The sequence below is a fragment of the Triturus cristatus genome, chromosome 4_1 (assembly GCF_964204655.1).
Source record: "Triturus cristatus chromosome 4_1, aTriCri1.1, whole genome shotgun sequence".
In the NCBI taxonomy this organism is placed as follows: domain Eukaryota; kingdom Metazoa; phylum Chordata; class Amphibia; order Caudata; family Salamandridae; genus Triturus; species Triturus cristatus.
In genome coordinates, this window is record NC_140585.1 from 295,449,841 (window position 1) to 295,467,840 (window position 18,000).

The 18,000-nt window shown below is 44.7% G+C and overlaps 5 non-coding genes across 5 annotated transcripts; all 5 read left to right on the forward strand.

The window, feature by feature from the left end:
• The first annotated feature begins 2,874 nt into the window (after positions 1-2,874).
• LOC146854761 (signal recognition particle RNA) lies at positions 2,875-3,174 on the forward strand. Its single transcript, XR_014959236.1, has one exon.
• Positions 3,175-6,581: 3,407 nt separating this feature from the next.
• On the forward strand, positions 6,582-6,881 carry LOC146854762 (signal recognition particle RNA). Its single transcript, XR_014959237.1, has one exon.
• Positions 6,882-10,288: 3,407 nt separating this feature from the next.
• Positions 10,289-10,588, forward strand: LOC146854763 (signal recognition particle RNA). The gene has a single exon (XR_014959148.1).
• Positions 10,589-13,993: 3,405 nt separating this feature from the next.
• LOC146854764 (signal recognition particle RNA) lies at positions 13,994-14,293 on the forward strand. The gene has a single exon (XR_014959149.1).
• Positions 14,294-17,700: 3,407 nt separating this feature from the next.
• On the forward strand, positions 17,701-18,000 carry LOC146854765 (signal recognition particle RNA). The gene has a single exon (XR_014959238.1).

Genomic DNA, 18,000 nt, shown 5'->3' on the forward strand with positions numbered 1-18,000 from the left:
GCTCCTGCTCCAACCCGGCATCTCTTGTGGCCAGCGACCTCACAAACCCTGGAGGACCTGGCTACCTTTTGACTCTAAACCCCTGGGACTCCCATGAGTAGAGGCTCTACTCAAATCTACTTCTAATCCCTGGCAGCAGCCCGGAACCGCGAACCCTTCACACTCTGCACCCACCAAGCCTGGCCTGTGCCAGAGTGAACAAAGACCACAAGGACGACCCCACGGCGACTGTGACCCCGAGTCCGGCACCCAAGGACCTCCCTCGACACTCCTGAAGAAGCCTGCAGCCTCAGAACCAGGTGCCCCCCCAACCGCGATCAACAGAGGGTAAGATTTCCCGACACCAAAAGGTACCCCTGCACCCGGCGCTTCGCGGCCCCCTGTGCCCAATCCCGGGGTACCTACCTATCCTCCAACTACCCAACTTACCTCTCGAAGTGGTGGTGGCACCTGAAGAATCTTCGTCCCCGAGCTTGCAGTCTTTTTCTAAACCAGAGATTTCCCATTCAAATCAATTGAGCGCCCGAATGCTCAAAAGCACCCTGCACCCAGCCGTCCGAGTGGCCCTGGCAGTGCAACCTCTACATCTATCTACTTCCCCACTTGCCCTGGATAAGTGACCAGGAGCCCAGCTCCCACAGCCACGTGGCCTGCTAGTCAGCAGCCACCAACCAAGACCCCCCTACCTCTCATAGGATAACATTGGGCCTAACTCTCTCTGCACCCGGCCGCCCTTGTGCCGCTGAGGGTGAACCAACTGTACCTACCTGACCCTGGGAGACGCCTGAGTTTATGCCCAGAACCTTAACTCTGCCAGTCGAGTACTTACCTTTAAACCGATAACTCAATCTTCTCCATAGGGTAACATTGACTGGTTTTTCCTGAAATTTCTTCCAAGTGTGGACTTTTCAAAACTTAAAATATTCACCAAAAATCAGCCGAGTAACGAAAACGAAAATACTCACCTGCTATTAGGTGAGCTCCCAGTGCTGGATCTTGGTGCCCAGCACTGACTCTGAAAAATACTTACAACTGTACTTACCAGTAACCCAATTTTCTCCCATAGGAAATCATTGACTGTTTTTCTGTGAAATTTCTTCTAAGTGTCAATTTCTGCAAACTTTAAATATTCTTTAAAAATCGTATAATTTCTGAAAACGTAATTACTTACCTGTTTTGGATAAAGGTCCCAGTACTGAGTCTAGGCACCCAGTACTGGATTACAAAAGTAACGAGAACATACTATACCTGCAACTTGAATTTTCTGCCATAGGGAATCTTAGACTGTTTTCTATTAAATATTTTCTGTCAACTTTTAAAATAGCAAAATATTGTCTAAAAATCATCACAGTAATTAAGTCGACTGTTATCACTTGATTCCAAGTACTGACCCAGGACTGAATCTAGGATCCAGTCCTGGAAATCCAAAAGTAATCCTAAAAGTAATCTGTTGCAAATAACTTGAAACTTCCATTGAGCTCAATGCATTATTGTGTTTAAAATGTTCTTGCCTATTGCAACCACTTGTAACTTTCTACAAAAGTCAATTGCATATTGCAAAAGTATTTATATAAAGCATCTCATTCTGAGAAAGTATATTTTAATACCTATTGTTGGTTCTAAAATAAAACAAGCATATATTTTTTGTAGATAAACCATTGGCCTAGAGTTCAGTTATTGAGTGTGTGAGACCATTGCTGACTGAGTGTGTGCAACAAATGCTTTACACTGTCCTCTGATACTGCCTTACTGCTCGACCAAGCTACCACTTTAGAGAGTAAGGTTATATCTAACTTTAGCCTCTGCCAAACCTCTGGGACTGTGGACTCTGTACACCCTGTACCTATTTGGGAACAGTATATACAGAGCCACTTTCTCACACTGCAGTTCTCCAATATAGGTCTGTCAAGATCATTACTCAATCTACCTTGATTTGGCACAGTATAAAATAAGTAAAGAAGTCTCCTATGAAAAGATATGCAAATCTGTTCGAATCACTTTCCCTAGTCAGGGGACCCACTAGCTGGAAGGGGCAGGGAGGACCAAAATAGCTCATCGGTATAGAACACTGCATGAGCAGCTGATTTTGAGGTGGTAGAAGATAGAGTAATCCAACTGGACCTCAATAAACGGTTTCCTAATGTGCAATAGCCCGTGACCACCTCTGACGCAAAAGTGTAATCTCATACCTTTGCAGAATCAGGCATGCTTTCACCTGTTCAAGCTGAACTGACATTGGTCTTCTTGGCCAGCAGGAGTTCCTCTCTTGCAGCTGTTGAGGCTAGAGAACAGAATGACGTGTATTCATTCTTTATGGTAACTCTTCTAGCCCTCCCACTCCATACTACTTTAAAACTTCCGATGTTGCAGACGAGTTCCATCATTGTGACCCATGCTATTTTTCTCAATATTGGCTGGCTCGGCATAACAAGGGATGCCTACAGGACAGCCTAAATTGTGCCGGCAAGCTTCTACAGGGAGTCACTGGCAGATAAAGAGAAACTCAGCCCTAACCTGGCTCTTCTCTCTCACTCTCACTCTCCTTTCCCTTCTGTCCCTCTACCTGTCTCTCACTCTCTAAATACTAGTATTTATGTTGTATTCACTTCCCCGTCACAATCTTTCCGACCCTACTTCCTCTCTCCCTTCAATCAGTTCAACCCTCTTTTTTACTTTAGGAAACTCCACATCTTTTTTAAAGGCCCTTCCCATATTCACACTGCTTCTTGATAAGACATTTTTTTCCTTTCTTTGAAGGATAGTGAAATTGATTTTCTTGAAACATGGTTGGTAAACCATCAATTCATTCCACCTTACTTTATCATTATCCTTACTTATGGAATGCATTTCATCATTAGGACAGCTGCAGTGTTTGCCGGGCAAGGTGGCGTGTGCCTGTTGTCCTAGTTACTTGGGAGGCAGAGGCTTGTGGATTGCTTGAGCTCAGGGGTTCTGGGCTGCACTCAGCTGTGTTGATCAGGTGTCCATGCTGCATTGGGCATCAATATGGTGTTCTAGAGGGAGCTCTAGAATTTCAGGTTGTGTAACGAGAGGTGCACCGACCCAGGCTGGAAACAGAGCAGGCCAAAGCTTCCATGCCCATTGGTAGCAGGACAGCACCTGTGAGCAGTACATGTAAAACAGCCTGAGCAAAATAGTGAGACCTAGCCTCTCTTTTTTTACTCAAATGTGAAAGTTTTGATTTTTACAAGGTGTAATAAATTATTTTCCCAAAACCAAATCTTTGTTTTCCTTTTGATATTTTTCCAGGAAATATGATGAACATTTGAACTGGGCCACGCATTTCAGCATAGCAGACAATTCTCCAGAATTGAGACATATTGCAACAACAAGCTAGCAGGCGGAGAGGACTGAAAACTCAGTGCAACCTAGAATAAATGGCTGTGTGATTTTCAGCAAGGATGACTCAAATGCATTCTTCCTTTTAGAGCACCTGTAGGATTAAACTGATCTGTCAAGTACAAAAGCATCCTTCATAGAGCAACTTAGAAATGCGCTTGCTGGCCCTTCTGCTGCATTTCTACGTCCAGCTCTAATTCATTTTTTGATTAGCCCTCATTCTTTTCATATGTGAATGAGAAGGAGAAATTACAGGGCCCTTCACTCTTTGAGCGAAACATGAAAAGACTGAGGGCTGTGCAACTCCCAAACGTTGGAGCCTCTGGCCTGTCGACCCTCGAACCTGCTCCTGCTCCAACCCGGCATCTCTTGTGGCCAGCAACCTCACAAACCCTGGAGGACCTGGCTACCTTTTGACTCTAAACCCCTGGGACTCCCATGAGTAGAGGCTCTACTCAAATCTACTTCTAATCCCTGGCAGCAGCCCGGAACCGCGAACCCTTCACACTCTGCACCCACCAAGCCTGGCCTGTGCCAGAGTGAACAAAGACCACAAGGACGACCCCACGGCGACTGTGACCCCGAGTCCGGCACCCAAGGACCTCCCTCGACACTCCTGAAGAAGCCTGCAGCCTCAGAACCAGGTGCCCCCCCAACCGCGATCAACAGAGGGTAAGATTTCCCGACACCAAAAGATACCCCTGCACCCGGCGCTCCGCGGCCCCCTGTGCCCAATCCCGGGGTACCTACCTATCCTCCAACTACCCAACTTACCTCTCGAAGTGGTGGTGGCACCTGAAGAATCTTCGTCCCCGAGCTTGCAGTCTTTTTCTAAACCAGAGATTTCCCATTCAAATCAATTGAGCGCCCGAATGCTCAAAAGCACCCTGCACCCAGCCGTCCGAGTGGCCCTGGCAGTGCAACCTCTACATCTATCTACTTCCCCACTTGCCCTGGAAAAGTGACCAGGAGCCCAGCTCCCACAGCCACGTGGCCTGCTAGTCAGCAGCCACCAACCAAGGCCCCCCTACCTCTCATAGGATAACATTGGGCCTAACTCTCTTTGCACTCGGCCGCCCTTGTGCCGCTGAGGGTGAACCAACTGTACCTACCTGACCCTGGGAGACGCCTGAGTCTATGCCCAGAACCTTAACTCTGCCAGTCGAGTACTTACCTTTAAACCGATAACTCAATCTTCTCCATAGGGTAACATTGACTGGTTTTTCCTGAAATTTCTTCCAAGTGTGGACTTTTCAAAACTTAAAATATTCACCAAAAATCAGCCGAGTAACGAAAACGAAAATACTCACCTGCTATTAGGTGAGCTCCCAGTGCTGGATCTTGGTGCCCAGCACTGACTCTGAAAAATACTTACAACTGTACTTACCAGTAACCCAATTTTCTCCCATAGGAAATCATTGACTGTTTTTCTGTGAAATTTCTTCTAAGTGTCAATTTCTGCAAACTTTAAATATTCTTTAAAAATCGTATAATTTCTGAAAACGTAATTACTTACCTGTTTTGGATAAAGGTCCCAGTACTGAGTCTAGGCACCCAGTACTGGATTACAAAAGTAACGAGAACATACTATACCTGCAACTTGAATTTTCTGCCATAGGGAATCTTAGACTGTTTTCTATTAAATATTTTCTGTCAACTTTTAAAATAGCAAAATATTGTCTAAAAATCATCACAGTAATTAAGTCGACTTTTATCACTTGATTCCAAGTACTGACCCAGGACTGAATCTAGGATCCAGTCCTGGAAATCCAAAAGTAATCCTGAAAGTAATCTGTTGCAAATAACTTGAAACTTCCATTAAGCTCAATGCATTATTGTGTTTAAAATGTTGTTGCCTATTGCAACCACTTGTAACTTTCTACAAAAGTCAATTGCATATTGCAAAAGTATTTATATAAAGCATCTCATTCTGAGAAAGTATATTTTAATACCTATTGTTGGTTCTAAAATAAAACAAGCATATATTTTTTGTAGATAAACCATAGGCCTAGAGTTCAGTTATTGAGTGTGTGAGACCATTTGCTGACTGAGTGTGTGCAACAAATGCTTTACACTGTCCTCTGATACTGCCTTACTGCTCGACCAAGCTACCACTTTAGAGAGTAAGGTTATATCTAACTTTAGCCTCTGCCAAACCTCTGGGGACTGTGGACTCTGTACACCCTGTACCTATTTGGGAACAGTATATACAGAGCCACTTTCTCACACTGCAGTTCTCCAATATAGGTCTGTCAAGATCATTACTCAATCTACCTTGATTTGGCACAGTATAAAATAAGTCAAGAAGTCTCCTATGAAAAGATATGCAAATCTGTTCGAATCACTTTCCCTAGTCAGGGGACCCACTAGCTGGAAGGGGCAGGGAGGACCAAAATAGCTCATCGGTATAGAACACTGCATGAGCAGCTGATTTTGAGGTGGTAGAAGATAGAGTAATCCAACTGGACCTCAATAAACGGTTTCCTAATGTGCAATAGCCCCTGACCACCTCTGACGCAAAAGTGTAATCTCATACCTTTGCAGAATCAGGCATGCTTTCACCTGTTCAAGCTGAACTGACATTGGTTTTCTTGGCCAGCAGGAGTTCCTCTCTTGCAGCTGTTGAGGCTAGAGAACAGAATGACGTGTATTCATTCTTTATGGTAACTCTTCTAGCCCTCCCACTCCATACTACTTTAAAACTTCCGATGTTGCAGACGAGTTCTATCATTGTGACCCATGCTATTTTTCTCAATATTGGCTGGCTCGGCATAACAAGGGATGCCTACAGGACAGCCTAAATTGTGCCGGCAAGCTTCTACAGGGAGTCACTGGCAGATAAAGAGAAACTCAGCCCTAACCTGGCTCTTCTCTCTCACTCTCACTCTCCTTTCCCTTCTGTCCCTCTACCTGTCTCTCACTCTCTAAATACTAGTATTTATGTTGTATTCACTTCCCCGTCACAATCTTTCCGACCCTACTTCCTCTCTCCCTTCAATCAGTTCAACCCTCTTTTTTACTTTAGGAAACTCCACATCTTTTTTAAAGGCCCTTCCCATATTCACACTGCTTCTTGATAAGACATTTTTTTCCTTTCTTTGAAGGATAGTGAAATTGATTTTCTTGAAACATGGTTGGTAAACCATCAATTCATTCCACCTTACTTTATCATTATCCTTACTTATGGAATGCATTTCATCATTAGGACAGCTGCAGTGTTTGCCGGGCAAGGTGGCGTGTGCCTGTTGTCCTAGTTACTTGGGAGGCAGAGGCTTGTGGATTGCTTGAGCTCAGGGGTTCTGGGCTGCACTCAGCTGTGTTGATCAGGTGTCCATGCTGCATTGGGCATCAATATGGTGTTCTAGAGGGAGCTCTAGAATTTCAGGTTGTGTAACGAGAGGTGCACCGACCCAGGCTGGAAACAGAGCAGGCCAAAGCTTCCATGCCCATTGGTAGCAGGACAGCACCTGTGAGCAGTACATGTAAAACAGCCTGAGCAAAATAGTGAGACCTAGCCTCTCTTTTTTGACTCAAATGTGAAAGTTTTGATTTTTACAAGGTGTAATAAATTATTTTCCCAAAACCAAATCTTTGTTTTCCTTTTGATATTTTTCCAGGAAATATGATGAACATTTGAACTGGGCCACGCATTTCAGCATAGCAGACAATTCTCCAGAATTGAGACATATTGCAACAACAAGCTAGCAGGCGGAGAGGACTGAAAACTCAGTGCAACCTAGAATAAATGGCTGTGTGATTTTCAGCAAGGATGACTCAAATGCATTCTTCCTTTTAGAGCACCTGTAGGATTAAACTGATCTGTCAAGTACAAAAGCATCCTTCATAGAGCAACTTAGAAATGCGCTTGCTGGCCCTTCTGCTGCATTTCTACGTCCAGCTCTAATTCATTTTTTGATTAGCCCTCATTCTTTTCATATGTGAATGAGAAGGAGAAATTACAGGGCCCTTCACTCTTTGAGCGAAACATGAAAAGACTGAGGGCTGTGCAACTCCCAAACGTTGGAGCCTCTGGCCTGTCGACCCTCGAACCTGCTCCTGCTCCAACCCGGCATCTCTTGTGGCCAGCAACCTCACAAACCCTGGAGGACCTGGCTACCTTTTGACTCTAAACCCCTGGGACTCCCATGAGTAGAGGCTCTACTCAAATCTACTTCTAATCCCTGGCAGCAGCCCGGAACCGCGAACCCTTCACACTCTGCACCCACCAAGCCTGGCCTGTGCCAGAGTGAACAAAGACCACAAGGACGACCCCACGGCGACTGTGACCCCGAGTCCGGCACCCAAGGACCTCCCTCGACACTCCTGAAGAAGCCTGCAGCCTCAGAACCAGGTGCCCCCCCAACCGCGATCAACAGAGGGTAAGATTTCCCGACACCAAAAGGTACCCCTGCACCCGGCGCTCCGCGGCCCCCTGTGCCCAATCCCGGGGTACCTACCTATCCTCCAACTACCCAACTTACCTCTCGAAGTGGTGGTGGCACCTGAAGAATCTTCGTCCCCGAGCTTGCAGTCTTTTTCTAAACCAGAGATTTCCCATTCAAATCAATTGAGCGCCCGAATGCTCAAAAGCACCCTGCACCCAGCCGTCCGAGTGGCCCTGGCAGTGCAACCTCTACATCTATCTACTTCCCCACTTGCCCTGGAAAAGTGACCAGGAGCCCAGCTCCCACAGCCACGTGGCCTGCTAGTCAGCAGCCACCAACCAAGGCCCCCCTACCTCTCATAGGATAACATTGGGCCTAACTCTCTCTGCACCCGGCCGCCCTTGTGCCGCTGAGGGTGAACCAACTGTACCTACCTGACCCTGGGAGACGCCTGAGTCTATGCCCAGAACCTTAACTCTGCCAGTCGAGTACTTACCTTTAAACCGATAACTCAATCTTCTCCGTAGGGTAACATTGACTGGTTTTTCCTGAAATTTCTTCCAAGTGTGGACTTTTCAAAACTTAAAATATTCACCAAAAATCAGCCGAGTAACGAAAACGAAAATACTCACCTGCTATTAGGTGAGCTCCCAGTGCTGGATCTTGGTGCCCAGCACTGACTCTGAAAAATACTTACAACTGTACTTACCAGTAACCCAATTTTCTCCCATAGGAAATCATTGACTGTTTTTCTGTGAAATTTCTTCTAAGTGTCAATTTCTGCAAACTTTAAATATTCTTTAAAAATCGTATAATTTCTGAAAACGTAATTACTTACCTGTTTTGGATAAAGGTCCCAGTACTGAGTCTAGGCACCCAGTACTGGATTACAAAAGTAACGAGAACATACTATACCTGCAACTTGAATTTTCTGCCATAGGGAATCTTAGACTGTTTTCTATTAAATATTTTCTGTCAACTTTTAAAATAGCAAAATATTGTCTAAAAATCATCACAGTAATTAAGTCGACTGTTATCACTTGATTCCAAGTACTGACCCAGGACTGAATCTAGGATCCAGTCCTGGAAATCCAATAGTAATCCTAAAAGTAATCTGTTGCAAATAACTTGAAACTTCCATTGAGCTCAATGCATTATTGTGTTTAAAATGTTGTTGCCTATTGCAACCACTTGTAACTTTCTACAAAAGTCAATTGCATATTGCAAAAGTATTTATATAAAGCATCTCATTCTGAGAAAGTATATTTTAATACCTATTGTTGGTTCTAAAATAAAACAAGCATATATTTTTTGTAGATAAACCATAGGCCTAGAGTTCAGTTATTGAGTGTGTGAGACCATTTGCTGACTGAGTGTGTGCAACAAATGCTTTACACTGTCCTCTGATACTGCCTTACTGCTCGACCAAGCTACCACTTTAGAGAGTAAGGTTATATCTAACTTTAGCCTCTGCCAAACCTCTGGGGACTGTGGACTCTGTACACCCTGTACCTATTTGGGAACAGTATATACAGAGCCACTTTCTCACACTGCAGTTCTCCAATATAGGTCTGTCAAGATCATTACTCAATCTACCTTGATTTGGCACAGTATAAAATAAGTAAAGAAGTCTCCTATGAAAAGATATGCAAATCTGTTCGAATCACTTTCCCTAGTCAGGGGACCCACTAGCTGGAAGGGGCAGGGAGGACCAAAATAGCTCATCGGTATAGAACACTGCATGAGCAGCTGATTTTGAGGTGGTAGAAGATAGAGTAATCCAACTGGACCTCAATAAACGGTTTCCTAATGTGCAATAGCCCCTGACCACCTCTGACGCAAAAGTGTAATCTCATACCTTTGCAGAATCAGGCATGCTTTCACCTGTTCAAGCTCAACTGACATTGGTCTTCTTGGCCAGCAGGAGTTCCTCTCTTGCAGCTGTTGAGGCTAGAGAACAGAATGACGTGTATTCATTCTTTATGGTAACTCTTCTAGCCCTCCCACTCCATACTACTTTAAAACTTCCGATGTTGCAGACGAGTTCCATCATTGTGACCCATGCTATTTTTCTCAATATTGGCTGGCTCGGCATAACAAGGGATGCCTACAGGACAGCCTAAATTGTGCCGGCAAGCTTCTACAGGGAGTCACTGGCAGATAAAGAGAAACTCAGCCCTAACCTGGCTCTTCTCTCTCACTCTCACTCTCCTTTCCCTTCTGTCCCTCTACCTGTCTCTCACTCTCTAAATACTAGTATTTATGTTGTATTCACTTCCCCGTCACAATCTTTCCGACCCTACTTCCTCTCTCCCTTCAATCAGTTCAACCCTCTTTTTTACTTTAGGAAACTCCACATCTTTTTTAAAGGCCCTTCCCATATTCACACTGCTTCTTGATAAGACATTTTTTTCCTTTCTTTGAAGGATAGTGAAATTGATTTTCTTGAAACATGGTTGGTAAACCATCAATTCATTCCACCTTACTTTATCATTATCCTTACTTATGGAATGCATTTCATCATTAGGACAGCTGCAGTGTTTGCCGGGCAAGGTGGTGTGTGCCTGTTGTCCTAGTTACTTGGGAGGCAGAGGCTTGTGGATTGCTTGAGCTCAGGGGTTCTGGGCTGCACTCAGCTGTGTTGATCAGGTGTCCATGCTGCATTGGGCATCAATATGGTGTTCTAGAGGGAGCTCTAGAATTTCAGGTTGTGTAACGAGAGGTGCACCGACCCAGGCTGGAAACAGAGCAGGCCAAAGCTTCCATGCCCATTGGTAGCAGGACAGCACCTGTGAGCAGTACGTGTAAAACAGCCTGAGCAAAATAGTGAGACCTAGCCTCTCTTTTTTGACTCAAATGTGAAAGTTTTGATTTTTACAAGGTGTAATAAATTATTTTCCCAAAACCAAATCTTTGTTTTCCTTTTGATATTTTTCCAGGAAATATGATGAACATTTGAACTGGGCCACGCATTTCAGCATAGCAGACAATTCTCCAGAATTGAGACATATTGCAACAACAAGCTAGCAGGCGGAGAGGACTGAAAACTCAGTGCAACCTAGAATAAATGGCTGTGTGATTTTCAGCAAGGATGACTCAAATGCATTCTTCCTTTTAGAGCACCTGTAGGATTAAACTGATCTGTCAAGTACAAAAGCATCCTTCATAGAGCAACTTAGAAATGCGCTTGCTGGCCCTTCTGCTGCATTTCTACGTCCAGCTCTAATTCATTTTTTGATTAGCCCTCATTCTTTTCATATGTGAATGAGAAGGAGAAATTACAGGGCCCTTCACTCTTTGAGCGAAATATGAAAAGACTGAGGGCTGTGCAACTCCCAAACGTTGGAGCCTCTGGCCTGTCGACCCTCGAACCTGCTCCTGCTCCAACCCGGCATCTCTTGTGGCCAGCGACCTCACAAACCCTGGAGGACCTGGCTACCTTTTGACTCTAAACCCCTGGGACTCCCATGAGTAGAGGCTCTACTCAAATCTACTTCTAATCCCTGGCAGCAGCCCGGAACCGCGAACCCTTCACACTCTGCACCCACCAAGCCTGGCCTGTGCCAGAGTGAACAAAGACCACAAGGACGACCCCACGGCGACTGTGACCCCGAGTCCGGCACCCAAGGACCTCCCTCGACACTCCTGAAGAAGCCTGCAGCCTCAGAACCAGGTGCCCCCCCAACCGCGATCAACAGAGGGTAAGATTTCCCGACACCAAAAGGTACCCCTGCACCCGGCGCTTCGCGGCCCCCTGTGCCCAATCCCGGGGTACCTACCTATCCTCCAACTACCCAACTTACCTCTCGAAGTGGTGGTGGCACCTGAAGAATCTTCGTCCCCGAGCTTGCAGTCTTTTTCTAAACCAGAGATTTCCCATTCAAATCAATTGAGCGCCCGAATGCTCAAAAGCACCCTGCACCCAGCCGTCCGAGTGGCCCTGGCAGTGCAACCTCTACATCTATCTACTTCCCCACTTGCCCTGGATAAGTGACCAGGAGCCCAGCTCCCACAGCCACGTGGCCTGCTAGTCAGCAGCCACCAACCAAGACCCCCCTACCTCTCATAGGATAACATTGGGCCTAACTCTCTCTGCACCCGGCCGCCCTTGTGCCGCTGAGGGTGAACCAACTGTACCTACCTGACCCTGGGAGACGCCTGAGTTTATGCCCAGAACCTTAACTCTGCCAGTCGAGTACTTACCTTTAAACCGATAACTCAATCTTCTCCATAGGGTAACATTGACTGGTTTTTCCTGAAATTTCTTCCAAGTGTGGACTTTTCAAAACTTAAAATATTCACCAAAAATCAGCCGAGTAACGAAAACGAAAATACTCACCTGCTATTAGGTGAGCTCCCAGTGCTGGATCTTGGTGCCCAGCACTGACTCTGAAAAATACTTACAACTGTACTTACCAGTAACCCAATTTTCTCCCATAGGAAATCATTGACTGTTTTTCTGTGAAATTTCTTCTAAGTGTCAATTTCTGCAAACTTTAAATATTCTTTAAAAATCGTATAATTTCTGAAAACGTAATTACTTACCTGTTTTGGATAAAGGTCCCAGTACTGAGTCTAGGCACCCAGTACTGGATTACAAAAGTAACGAGAACATACTATACCTGCAACTTGAATTTTCTGCCATAGGGAATCTTAGACTGTTTTCTATTAAATATTTTCTGTCAACTTTTAAAATAGCAAAATATTGTCTAAAAATCATCACAGTAATTAAGTCGACTGTTATCACTTGATTCCAAGTACTGACCCAGGACTGAATCTAGGATCCAGTCCTGGAAATCCAAAAGTAATCCTAAAAGTAATCTGTTGCAAATAACTTGAAACTTCCATTGAGCTCAATGCATTATTGTGTTTAAAATGTTCTTGCCTATTGCAACCACTTGTAACTTTCTACAAAAGTCAATTGCATATTGCAAAAGTATTTATATAAAGCATCTCATTCTGAGAAAGTATATTTTAATACCTATTGTTGGTTCTAAAATAAAACAAGCATATATTTTTTGTAGATAAACCATTGGCCTAGAGTTCAGTTATTGAGTGTGTGAGACCATTGCTGACTGAGTGTGTGCAACAAATGCTTTACACTGTCCTCTGATACTGCCTTACTGCTCGACCAAGCTACCACTTTAGAGAGTAAGGTTATATCTAACTTTAGCCTCTGCCAAACCTCTGGGACTGTGGACTCTGTACACCCTGTACCTATTTGGGAACAGTATATACAGAGCCACTTTCTCACACTGCAGTTCTCCAATATAGGTCTGTCAAGATCATTACTCAATCTACCTTGATTTGGCACAGTATAAAATAAGTAAAGAAGTCTCCTATGAAAAGATATGCAAATCTGTTCGAATCACTTTCCCTAGTCAGGGGACCCACTAGCTGGAAGGGGCAGGGAGGACCAAAATAGCTCATCGGTATAGAACACTGCATGAGCAGCTGATTTTGAGGTGGTAGAAGATAGAGTAATCCAACTGGACCTCAATAAACGGTTTCCTAATGTGCAATAGCCCGTGACCACCTCTGACGCAAAAGTGTAATCTCATACCTTTGCAGAATCAGGCATGCTTTCACCTGTTCAAGCTGAACTGACATTGGTCTTCTTGGCCAGCAGGAGTTCCTCTCTTGCAGCTGTTGAGGCTAGAGAACAGAATGACGTGTATTCATTCTTTATGGTAACTCTTCTAGCCCTCCCACTCCATACTACTTTAAAACTTCCGATGTTGCAGACGAGTTCCATCATTGTGACCCATGCTATTTTTCTCAATATTGGCTGGCTCGGCATAACAAGGGATGCCTACAGGACAGCCTAAATTGTGCCGGCAAGCTTCTACAGGGAGTCACTGGCAGATAAAGAGAAACTCAGCCCTAACCTGGCTCTTCTCTCTCACTCTCACTCTCCTTTCCCTTCTGTCCCTCTACCTGTCTCTCACTCTCTAAATACTAGTATTTATGTTGTATTCACTTCCCCGTCACAATCTTTCCGACCCTACTTCCTCTCTCCCTTCAATCAGTTCAACCCTCTTTTTTACTTTAGGAAACTCCACATCTTTTTTAAAGGCCCTTCCCATATTCACACTGCTTCTTGATAAGACATTTTTTTCCTTTCTTTGAAGGATAGTGAAATTGATTTTCTTGAAACATGGTTGGTAAACCATCAATTCATTCCACCTTACTTTATCATTATCCTTACTTATGGAATGCATTTCATCATTAGGACAGCTGCAGTGTTTGCCGGGCAAGGTGGTGTGTGCCTGTTGTCCTAGTTACTTGGGAGGCAGAGGCTTGTGGATTGCTTGAGCTCAGGGGTTCTGGGCTGCACTCAGCTGTGTTGATCAGGTGTCCATGCTGCATTGGGCATCAATATGGTGTTCTAGAGGGAGCTCTAGAATTTCAGGTTGTGTAACGAGAGGTGCACCGACCCAGGCTGGAAACAGAGCAGGCCAAAGCTTCCATGCCCATTGGTAGCAGGACAGCACCTGTGAGCAGTACGTGTAAAACAGCCTGAGCAAAATAGTGAGACCTAGCCTCTCCTTTTTGACTCAAATGTGAAAGTTTTGATTTTTACAAGGTGTAATAAATTATTTTCCCAAAACCAAATCTTTGTTTTCCTTTTGATATTTTTCCAGGAAATATGATGAACATTTGAACTGGGCCACGCATTTCAGCATAGCAGACAATTCTCCAGAATTGAGACATATTGCAACAACAAGCTAGCAGGCGGAGAGGACTGAAAACTCAGTGCAACCTAGAATAAATGGCTGTGTGATTTTCAGCAAGGATGACTCAAATGCATTCTTCCTTTTAGAGCACCTGTAGGATTAAACTGATCTGTCAAGTACAAAAGCATCCTTCATAGAGCAACTTAGAAATGCGCTTGCAGGCCCTTCTGCTGCATTTCTACGTCCAGCTCTAATTCATTTTTTGATTAGCCCTCATTCTTTTCATATGTGAATGAGAAGGAGAAATTACAGGGCCCTTCACTCTTTGAGCGAAACATGAAAAGACTGAGGGCTGTGCAACTCCCAAACGTTGGAGCCTCTGGCCTGTCGACCCTCGAACCTGCTCCTGCTCCAACCCGGCATCTCTTGTGGCCAGCAACCTCACAAACCCTGGAGGACCTGGCTACCTTTTGACTCTAAACCCCTGGGACTCCCATGAGTAGAGGCTCTACTCAAATCTACTTCTAATCCCTGGCAGCAGCCCTGAACCGCGAACCCTTCACACTCTGCACCCACCAAGCCTGGCCTGTGCCAGAGTGAACAAAGACCACAAGGACGACCCCACGGCGACTGTGACCCCGAGTCCGGCACCCAAGGACCTCCCTCGACACTCCTGAAGAAGCCTGCAGCCTCAGAACCAGGTGCCCCCCCAACCGCGATCAACAGAGGGTAAGATTTCCCGACACCAAAAGGTACCCCTGCACCCGGCGCTCCGCGGCCCCCTGTGCCCAATCCCGGGGTACCTACCTATCCTCCAACTACCCAACTTACCTCTCGAAGTGGTGGTGGCACCTGAAGAATCTTCGTCCCCGAGCTTGCAGTCTTTTTCTAAACCAGAGATTTCCCATTCAAATCAATTGAGCGCCCGAATGCTCAAAAGCACCCTGCACCCAGCCGTCCGAGTGGCCCTGGCAGTGCAACCTCTACATCTATCTACTTCCCCACTTGCCCTGGAAAAGTGACCAGGAGCCCAGCTCCCACAGCCACGTGGCCTGCTAGTCAGCAGCCACCAACCAAGGCCCCCCTACCTCTCATAGGATAACATTGGGCCTAACTCTCTCTGCACCCGGCCGCCCTTGTGCCGCTGAGGGTGAACCAACTGTACCTACCTGACCCTGGGAGACGCCTGAGTCTATGCCCAGAACCTTAACTCAGCCAGTCGAGTACTTACCTTTAAACCGATAACTCAATCTTCTCCATAGGGTAACATTGACTGGTTTTTCCTGAAATTTCTTCCAAGTGTGGACTTTTCAAAACTTAAAATATTCACCAAAAATCAGCCGAGTAACAAAAACGAAAATACTCACCTGCTATTAGGTGAGCTCCCAGTGCTGGATCTTGGTGCCCAGCACTGACTCTGAAAAATACTTACAACTGTACTTACCAGTAACCCAATTTTCTCCCATAGGAAATCATTGACTGTTTTTCTGTGAAATTTCTTCTAAGTGTCAATTTCTGCAAACTTTAAATATTCTTAAAAAATCGTATAATTTCTGAAAACGTAATTACTTACCTGTTTTGGATAAAGGTCCCAGTACTGAGTCTAGGCACCCAGTACTGGATTACAAAAGTGACGAGAACATACTATACCTGCAACTTGAATTTTCTGCCATAGGGAATCTTAGACTGTTTTCTATTAAATATTTTCTGTCAACTTTTAAAATAGCAAAATATTGTCTAAAAATCATCACAGTAATTAAGTCGACTTTTATCACTTGATTCCAAGTACTGACCCAGGACTGAATCTAGGATCCAGTCCTGGAAATCCAAAAGTAATCCTGAAAGTAATCTGTTGCAAATAACTTGAAACTTCCATTAAGCTCAATGCATTATTGTGTTTAAAATGTTGTTGCCTATTGCAACCACTTGTAACTTTCTACAAAAGTCAATTGCATATTGCAAAAGTATTTATATAAAGCATCTCATTCTGAGAAAGTATATTTTAATACCTATTGTTGGTTCTAAAATAAAACAAGCATATATTTTTTGTAGATAAACCATAGGCCTAGAGTTCAGTTATTGAGTGTGTGAGACCATTTGCTGACTGAGTGTGTGCAACAAATGCTTTACACTGTCCTCTGATACTGCCTTACTGCTCGACCAAGCTACCACTTTAGAGAGTAAGGTTATATCTAACTTTAGCCTCTGCCAAACCTCTGGGGACTGTGGACTCTGTACACCCTGTACCTATTTGGGAACAGTATATACAGAGCCACTTTCTCACACTGCAGTTCTCCAATATAGGTCTGTCAAGATCATTACTCAATCTACCTTGATTTGGCACAGTATAAAATAAGTCAAGAAGTCTCCTATGAAAAGATATGCAAATCTGTTCGAATCACTTTCCCTAGTCAGGGGACCCACTAGCTGGAAGGGGCAGGGAGGACCAAAATAGCTCATTGGTATAGAACACTGCATGAGCAGCTGATTTTGAGGTGGTAGAAGATAGAGTAATCCAACTGGACCTCAATAAACGGTTTCCTAATGTGCAATAGCCCCTGACCACCTCTGACGCAAAAGTGTAATCTCATACCTTTGCAGAATCAGGCATGCTTTCACCTGTTCAAGCTGAACTGACATTGGTCTTCTTGGCCAGCAGGAGTTCCTCTCTTGCAGCTGTTGAGGCTAGAGAACAGAATGACGTGTATTCATTCTTTATGGTAACTCTTCTAGCCCTCCCACTCCATACTACTTTAAAACTTCCGATGTTGCAGACGAGTTCTATCATTGTGACCCATGCTATTTTTCTCAATATTGGCTGGCTCGGCATAACAAGGGATGCCTACAGGACAGCCTAAATTGTGCCGGCAAGCTTCTACAGGGAGTCACTGGCAGATAAAGAGAAACTCAGCCCTAACCTGGCTCTTCTCTCTCACTCTCACTCTCCTTTCCCTTCTGTCCCTCTACCTGTCTCTCACTCTCTAAATACTAGTATTTATGTTGTATTCACTTCCCCGTCACAATCTTTCCGACCCTACTTCCTCTCTCCCTTCAATCAGTTCAACCCTCTTTTTTACTTTAGGAAACTCCACATCTTTTTTAAAGGCCCTTCCCATATTCACACTGCTTCTTGATAAGACATTTTTTTCCTTTCTTTGAAGGATAGTGAAATTGATTTTCTTGAAACATGGTTGGTAAACCATCAATTCATTCCACCTTACTTTATCATTATCCTTACTTATGGAATGCATTTCATCATTAGGACAGCTGCAGTGTTTGCCGGGCAAGGTGGCGTGTGCCTGTTGTCCTAGTTACTTGGGAGGCAGAGGCTTGTGGATTGCTTGAGCTCAGGGGTTCTGGGCTGCACTCAGCTGTGTTGATCAGGTGTCCATGCTGCATTGGGCATCAATATGGTGTTCTAGAGGGAGCTCTAGAATTTCAGGTTGTGTAACGAGAGGTGCACCGACCCAGGCTGGAAACAGAGCAGGCCAAAGCTTCCATGCCCATTGGTAGCAGGACAGCACCTGTGAGCAGTACATGTAAAACAGCCTGAGCAAAATAGTGAGACCTAGCCTCTC